Source organism: Aquarana catesbeiana, linkage group LG12 (assembly GCF_042186555.1).
Source record: "Aquarana catesbeiana isolate 2022-GZ linkage group LG12, ASM4218655v1, whole genome shotgun sequence".
In the NCBI taxonomy this organism is placed as follows: Eukaryota; Metazoa; Chordata; class Amphibia; order Anura; family Ranidae; genus Aquarana; species Aquarana catesbeiana.
This window is the reverse complement of record NC_133335.1, coordinates 225,960,709-225,969,348: the sequence shown is the minus strand read 5'-3', so window position 1 is coordinate 225,969,348 and position 8,640 is coordinate 225,960,709. Positions and strand designations below refer to the sequence as shown.

Here is an 8,640-nt window from a genome sequence, read left to right as displayed (position 1 = left end):
GATGCTGTGTCATGACCTTCAATAGGCCGTTCATGCTGGAAAACCCTCCAATGTGGCTGAATGAAAACAATTCTGCAAAAGAAGAGTGGACCAAAATTGCTCCACAGCAATGTGAAAGACTCATTGCCAGTTATCGCAAACGCTTGATTGCAGTTTTTGCCACCAAGGGTGGCACAACCAGTTATTAGGTTTAGGGCGGGGATTACTTTTTCACATAAAGCCATCATTTAAAAACTGCATTCTGTATCTGCTTGGGTTATCTTTGTGTAATGATAAAATTTGTTTGATGATCTGAGTCATTTAAGTCTGATAAATATGCAATCACTATATTTTATATATACTGTGATTCTGTACTTGCCAAATATGCTGCAGAAATCTCTCTCCACTAAGTCTGGCTGCATCCATTTTAACTGTGGGCAGCTGAAGCTGCTGCCTGTTCACTTCCTGGATTTACACAGAGGCACACCCCTCCAGCACTGCAGCTCACATTGGCCCTCTTATGACTCATCCCCCCTCCCTTCCTGGCAAATTCTCAAGAGAGTGAGAGCTGTGCATGATGTCATAAGCCTAGGCTTTTTACCAGACAAGAAACAGGAAGTGGGCTGTATAAGGTATTTACTGACAGAAAAAAAAATGTTCTATTATCCAAAGTTAAAACAACAAGGGCAGAAGATTTAATATGTGGAAAGTTGAAAAATTGACTGAAGGTCCACTTTAAGGAAGTTATTAGCTCTCAGGATTTCAGGGAGGATCAACAGGGACTTTTTGAACAGATTTAATAACAGTATATTTAGCAGACCAGAAGGGAAAAAAAAAATAAGAAAAGCTCATTGTTAGGATTTTTATAAGCGTTAAGCTGGTTCCAAACACATACTTGCAGATATTTTTCCCTAAAACCCGATACACACTATACAACTATTGTCGTCAGATTTCCTTCAGATTTACCAAAACCATGTAGTTCAGGGGCCTGCCTGATTGCATACAAATTGAAACTCCTAAGGTTTGACCTCATATTATATGGTTTTGGCAAGTCTGAAGGAAAAAAAAAAATCTACAGAAAATTGGATAGTGTGTATCCAGCTCAAAGCCAATGACATTCTAGAAAACATTTCAGATGTGGGTCTCCCACCAGTGGCCACTTTCAGATAAAGGTCATTTTATGACTTCTTCTGCTTTTGTGTGTTCTGCTTCCGGCAGCAGAAGGTCCTCAGCACCACTCGAAAGATTTTTATTGTTATATAGACAGACACCAAAACTGTGATGAGGAGAAAGCCAATGACGTCAAGCAGGTAGTACTGGTACCAGGCCAGGTCATTTGCTGCAGGCTGCAGGTGACATGCTCCTTTGTGGCGCATGACATACTCTGTCCAGAACACAGCCAGGTCTAGCGGGGGCACAGGGGCATCTCGGTGTAACCCAGAAAGGTACTTCATGGCCTGGCTGTAGGTCGGGTCATCAATAACTGTGCGCACTGCATTGAATATATCTTTGGCAGTTATATCTTGCAAGTTCTCCAGAATAATAGCAGCCCCTCTCACCTTCAGACGCAGCAGATTTTCATACTGGTCACCAAACAGTGGAAATCCAACTATGGGGACACCATGGTACAAGGCCTCATAGATGCCATTCTCACCGCCATGTGCCAGGAACACCTTGGTGTTGGGATGACCAAGGAGGTCATTTTGTGGAAGCCAGTCAAGAGTAATGGTGTTATTTCCCAAGGTGTCCAGAGGTTCTCCAGAGTAACGCCAAATTACTTGTTCCTTGAGTTGGGCCAGGCCCGCCGCAATCTTTTCAGCGAGTTGAAGAGGAAGCTTGCTAACAAGAGAACCCAATGAAAAGACAACCACTCCTTGCTCTGAGTTATCCATGAATCGTTGAATATCTTCAGAGAGAGGTTTGGGTGGCCTTCCCTGAAATCCTCCAATATATATGGCGTTGGGCATTGTTGGCCTTGGGAATTCAAACACAAAGTCCACTTTCATCAAATAGATATCAGCCCTCTTGTACATCTCTAAAACTCCAATGTCTGTGTTGAAATAACGCTGAGCCAATTTGTCATATATTGGGTATGCAAGAAGGTGGGTGGCAGTCAGGTATAGGTAATAAAGGGCCACATTTTTAACTCTTTCATGGAAGGCCATTCTGTCGGACACTCGAGAATTTAGCACTGGCACATAGGAAAGTGGAGATGGGGCAATCGCAAAGTGTATATCTTCAGTGGGCATCCACCTCCCGAAAAGTACAATGGGAAGCTTCAAGTAGTGAGCTAACATGACTCCAGCCACGTTGTATGGATCAGCAAGAATCAAGTCAAAGCTAGCATTGGTCAAACGCTGCATGACATCTGTGTTCTCAAATATTGAACCGAGGTAACCTGAAATCATCTGAGACCCAAAATTAAGGGCTACAATAAAATCAAAGGCCATGGTGAAAGAGGAGGAATGTTTGGTGAAAGCTTGTTGAAAAACCCAGTCCAAGGCGAACTCCTCAAATTCCTTCTGACTAAACTTTTGTGTTTCAGGCACGGGAATGTTCTCTATCTTGAAGTGTTCTGATGCCTCATCTATATACATGCTGTTGGAGGGCCGGGAAACCGTCAGCTCATGTCCCCTCTGGACCAGCTCCATTATAAGGACCTTGATATTAATCCAATGACTTCCATCTGCAGGTATAACCAGAATCTTCCCAGCGTGTGCTGCAGTGAAGAACAGAGCACATGACAATATGCAGTATGCCGTTGTTGTGGCTGCCATGTTAGTGGAACTCTATGTCAGCAGTCCTCGGAGATCCTGTACTTCCTATTACACAACATACAGGCTGAAATAAGGATTATTGGGAAGTCAGCATTGATATATAGTGCAAAGTCACTCTGATAAGGCAGTCCGGCTCCGCCCTCTAGTTCTTTATATGCAATATTCTCTCTTTTATTATCCACAGCCCAAATATGGCCCTTACTTTATTAGATGTTGGGGTTGCAGAATAGGTACAGAGTCTTATCTTGAAATACTTTATTCTCAGCACTTTGTTATAATTCTCTTTCTAGTCAGTTGCCCATAGATGGACCAAAATAGTCTAACAGACTGTACTTTAACCTTATGCATGTGAGATGACATTTATGAAGGGATCACAGTTTTTTCTCTCATTGAGCTACTGAAATTAATTTGCCATCTTTGGACTTGTTAAAGGTGAAACTAACACCTCCTTCACTAGCCGAAATGCAGTAGTAGTATAGACATACTTTTTTTTTTTTTTGAAGCATACTACTGCAACGTTAGAGGTTTGTGGAATTTAATGTAACACTTTTTTTTTTTAAATAGATGTAGCACCCTGGAGTTTAGGCAGGGTTGTTCCTCACAAATTTACTTGCCAGGAGTAGTTATCCTGGTTGATTGCTAGAGATCTATTGATTTCTCCCTAAGTTTGGCCTTGTTGCTCTTTTCTCATCTACCACTAGGTGGCCGGGCACTTGGTGGTACTAGATACGAGAAGGGCAACGCAAGGTCAGGTTAAGGGTACATGGGGTATCTCAGCCAATGGGCAGGGGTTTTCTTGCTGGGAGAACCTATATATTTGGGTGGAGTCAGGTAATCTGTGTTCTGTGCCACCTGGACAGCTGTCTGGGTGGACGTGTGTCGTACTGTCCAGGCTGCTAGGCCAGAGATGGGGCCTATCCCGGGCACATCTGGCTGCTAGGCTGTCTGAGGGCCTATCCAGAAGCAAGAGAGCAGCGCAGGGTTGGGACTGAGGCTTGCAATCCAACCAAAAGTGACGGTTTTGTCGGCCGGAGAACCTGTTGTGGTCAGGGGTAGAGGGGAAGCTGTCCAACCGTGGACGGTGAAAAGTCGGGAAACTTCAGTGGGAATCTAGCGAGGGACCCAGCCAGCGAAGGTGCCGCTTGAAGAGCAGCCTTGTGTGTCAAGCCAGGGACCGAGCAGGCCAGCGGGGGTAAAGCTTAAGAGGTATCTTGAGTGCCACGCTAGGGACCCAACAGAGAAGCGGGGGGTGACGCTTGAGGAAGATACCACCATGAAGATTGGAGGTGCTCAAGGGATTCAGTGGCAGTGAATCAGTGGGTCTAGCAAGAGACCGGGAGCTCAGTGTATTGAAGAACTACAAGGAGTGATTGTAGTGAAAGTGAAGGAGCTGTTGAGCCTTGTGTTTGGAACTGTTAAAGACTGCTGCCATAGGAGAGAGAATTCTTGCACATGCAGATGTGGCATCTTGCTGGATGCCTTTCCCTGCATGGCTGTTCTCCTATTGAAGTCTTGGAGTCTGCCAGTTAATCTGGCAACTACCCTAAGGGTGTCCTGGCCCTAACCCTCTCTCCGCCAAAAAAAGGTTTGTTAAGAAAAAAAAAAAAACCCGTAAGACAAAGGCATAATGAGCTAGTATGCTGCGCATACTAGCTCATTATGAAATACTTACCTTAGAACGAGGAGTCGGTATCTAATCCCGGTCCATGTCAAGGGAGCCGACATTTTTCCCTTGGCGTGTCTTCCGGGTTCACGGCTCCGGCGTTGAGAGTGGCCGGAGCCTCGATGACGTCACTCCCGCACATGCATGCGGGAGTCTTCCTCCCGGCAAGGTCCGGCAACGTCTTCCGGACCTTCAGCCGGGCATTCACAGCGCATGCGCCGCTGGAGTCAGCGGCTGCATGTAAAGTGAAAATCTCCTAAACCATAGAGGGTTAGGAGATATTCATTTTACTTATAGGTTTACCTGTAGGTAAAAATTAATAATTAGGGTATACAACCACTTTAAGAGAAATAAACTTTCTTTTGCATCCAAGAAGTGTCTGGCGCCCAATAACTAACAACTATACACCCACCATGCCCCACAACCCACTACATACAGAAGGATGTCAACTATCCCTGGCCTTGGAAGTTCTCATTAGATCAAAAGAGGCCTGGGACCTTGCTACAGAATAAAATCCAATCATTTCATGTTGACAACAAATGGTCATGGTAAAAGTGGTCATAGATATGAAACTATCTTTAGTTGATCTCATATGTCTTTCAATTGAACTCTATGTCAGCAGTCCTCAGAGATCCTGTACTTCCTATTACACAACATACAGGCTGAAATAAGGATTTTCGGGAAGTCAGCATGGATATATAGTGCAAAGTCACCCTTATATGGCAGTCTGGCTCCTCCCTTTATTTGTTCCTATGCAATATTGTCTCTTTTATTATCCACAGTAGTAGTAGTTGCCCATAGATGGATCGAAATAGTCTAACAGTCTGTACTTTAACCTTATGCACGTGAGATGATATTTATAAAGGGATCACAGTTTGTTCTCTCGTTAAGCTACTGAAATTCATTTGCCATTTTTGGACTTGTTGAAGGTGAAACTAACTCCTTCTTCATTAGTCAAAATGCAGTAGTAGTATCGACATACTTTTTTTTTTTTTTTGACGCATACTACTGCAGCGTTAGATGTTTGTGGAATTTATTGGAACACTTTTTTTTTTAAAGAAGAAAATCCAATCATTTCATGTTGACAACAAATGGTCATGGTAAAAGTGGTCATAGATATGAAACGATCTTTAGTTGATCTCATATGTCTTTCAGTGGCCGATCACAGTGCCCTAGATATCGGACAGTTTGGAAAAACTTTAAAGGCATGTAGCGTTTGCAAGAACATTAACGTATGTTTAAAAACCTGTAAATTTCATGTTAATGTCGTAACATCAGCAGCCTTTAAACTATTGGTGCACTTTGTTTTCATAGGTGACGCATCAAGGGTTCATCCCGTCACATCTGGTGGGACTGTCCGAAAGGTCAAGCACTTCTTGTCCAGAGTCTATCAACTTCTACATATATACAGTACAGTACATTTACTGGTGGCTCCTTCCACAAGGACCTGTATGAAGCTTTGCTGAACAAAAAAATGGAAGCCTGTACCAAAACCCAATTTAGGCTGGTCACTCATATTCTAAAGGGCAGCCAAAAGTGTTAAAGCCAAAGCCTGGAAGGACTCCGTATTACCCTGTGTGTTTCTCTTATCATGTCTTATCAGAAACTTTTGGCTATACAGACTGACACTATGAAAAAAAATTCAGAAAAGTTTTGGAACTCTGGGTGGAGTCCTACTTTCCTTCTACATTTCACAGGGACTTTCTGATAGTCTGAAATTAGAACACTTTGGCTTTGCCCTAGAAGATTGTACTTTTGGTTGGCTCAGCTCCTCACTGTAACCTTACCCCCACCCCACCTTTCCTCTCTCTCCCCTTCCTTTTATCCCCCCCCCCCCCCCCCATTGCTCTTTCCCATAGATCAGGGGTCTCCAAAACTTCTAAACAAAAGGCCAGTTTACTGTCCTTCAGACTTTATGAGGGCCGGACAGTGATCAATGGGAGTCAAAAAGATCCAGACATCTGGGGAATCCGCCCAGTGGGCATCCTGGGGCACTGAATAAAAAATGAGGGCCCCCCCCTCCAATACCAAAATGGAGGGCTGAGGGGGATGGGTCCGGCCAAGCCGTTGCGGCGGGACCCCCTCTTAGGACTCAATATGACTGTTTAGCAATGTAATAAAGTTCGGAGATGATTTAATCCCTCCCCCCTTTCCCCTCCCTCCCTTACCCCTACGTATTACAACTTGTTATACATCTTGTTTTTGTATCAACATATTGGTCTGCACTGGAAAAAATGCAATGTTCTGTGGTAAGAATGACCATAGACTATATGTAAGTTTGTTCTTTTTCTTATTACATAAAATAAAAATAAAGATTACAAAAAAAAAAAAAGATCCAGACATCAGTGGAAAAAGCCCCGTTGTTTGTTTCAGTGGGAGTAATTGTGCCCCATCACTGATGTCATGGGGAGAAACTGCCCCATAGTGTCATTGGGAGGAATTAATCCCCATCGTTGGTGTCATTGGGAGGAATTGTCCCCATATTGTTGGTGTCAGTGGGAGGAATTATGTCCCATTGTTGGTGTCAGTGCCCCAAGGGCCAGATAAAAGCAAGCAAAGAAGAGCCGCAGTTTGGAGACCACTGTCATAGATCACTGGACAACAGGTTCCCAGAACCCAATGCCACTTAGCTTGTGTTCTCAACCACAATATCCTGTCAGGTACCTAACCCCCTGTTATTTTGTAGCGCTGTATGATTTTTCATACTGCCTTCACCCATCCTGGGCTGAGACAGGTTTTCCATTCTGCTGACTACAGTGAGGGGAAAAAAGTATTTGATCCCCTGCTGATTTTGTACGTTTGCCCACTGACAAAAAAAATATCAGTCTATCATTTTAATGGTTGGTTTATTTTAACAGTGGGAGGCAGAAAAACAACAACAAAAAATCCAGAAAAACTAATTTAAAAAGTTATGAATTGATTTGCATTTTAATTAGTGAAATAAGTACTTGACCCCTTTGCAAAACATGACTTAGTAGTTGGTGGCAAAACCCTTGTTGGCAATCACAGAGGTCAGACGTTTCTTGTAGCTGGCCACCAGGTTTGCACACATCTCAGGAGGGATTTTATCCCACTCCTCTTTGCAGATACTCTCCAAGTCATTAAGGTATCGAGTCTGACGATTGGCAACTCGATTGTTCCGCTCCCTCCACATATTTTTCTATGGGATTAAGGTCTGGAGACTGGCTAGGCCACTCCAGGACCCTAATGTGCTTCTTCTTGAGCCACTCCTTTGTTGCCTTGGCCATGTTTTTTTGGATCATTGTCATGCTGGAGTACCCATCCACGACCCATTTTCAATGCCCTGGCTGAGGGAAGGAGGTTCTCACCCAAGATTTAACAGTACAAGGCTCTGTCCATTGTCCCTTTGATGCGGTGAAGTTGTCCTGACCCTTTAGCAGAAGAACACCCCCAAAGCATAATGTTTCCACCTCCACGTTTGATGGTGGGGATGGTGTTCTTGGGGTCATAGACAGTATTGCTCCTCCTCCAAACATGGCCAGTTGAGCTTATGCCAAAGAGTTTGATTGTGGTCTCATCTGACCACAACACTTTCATCCAGTTCTCTGAATCACTCGGATGTTCATTAGCAAACTTCAGACGGGCCTGTACATGTGCTTTCTTGAGCAGGGGGACTTGCGAGCGCTGCAGGATTTCAGTCCTTCACGGTGGTAGTGTGTTACCAAATGTTTTCTTTGACTATGGTCCCAGCTGCCTCGAGATCATTGACAAGATTCTCCCATGTAGTTCTGGGCTGATTCCTCACCGTTCTCATGATCATTGAAACTCCACGAGGTGAGATCTTGCATGGAGCCCCAAACCGAGGGAGATTGACAGTTATTTTGTGTTTCTTCCATTTGCGAATAATCGCACCAATTGTTGTCACCCTCTCACCAAGCTGCTTGTGCGATGGTCTTTTAGCCCATTCCAGCCTTGTGTAGGTCTACAATCTTGTCCCTGACATCCTTGGACAGCTCTTTGGTCTTGGCCATGGTGGAGAGATTAGAATTTGATTGATTGCTTCTATGGACAGGTGTCTTATATATACAGGTAACAAGCTGAGATTAGGAGTACTCCCTTTAAGAGAGTGCTCCTAATCTCAGCTCGTAACCTGTATAGAAGACACCTAAGAGACAGAAATCTTGCTGATTGATAGGGGATCACATACTTATTTCACTCATTAAAATGTAAATCAATTTATACTTTTTTGAAATGCGTTTT

At 43.8% G+C, this 8,640-nt stretch overlaps 1 pseudogene; it reads right to left on the bottom strand.

The window, feature by feature from the left end:
* Positions 1–651: 651 nt before the first annotated feature.
* LOC141113603 (UDP-glucuronosyltransferase 2A2 pseudogene) lies at positions 652–4,097 on the bottom strand (annotated as a pseudogene).
* Between the last annotated feature and the right edge of the window lie 4,543 nt (positions 4,098–8,640).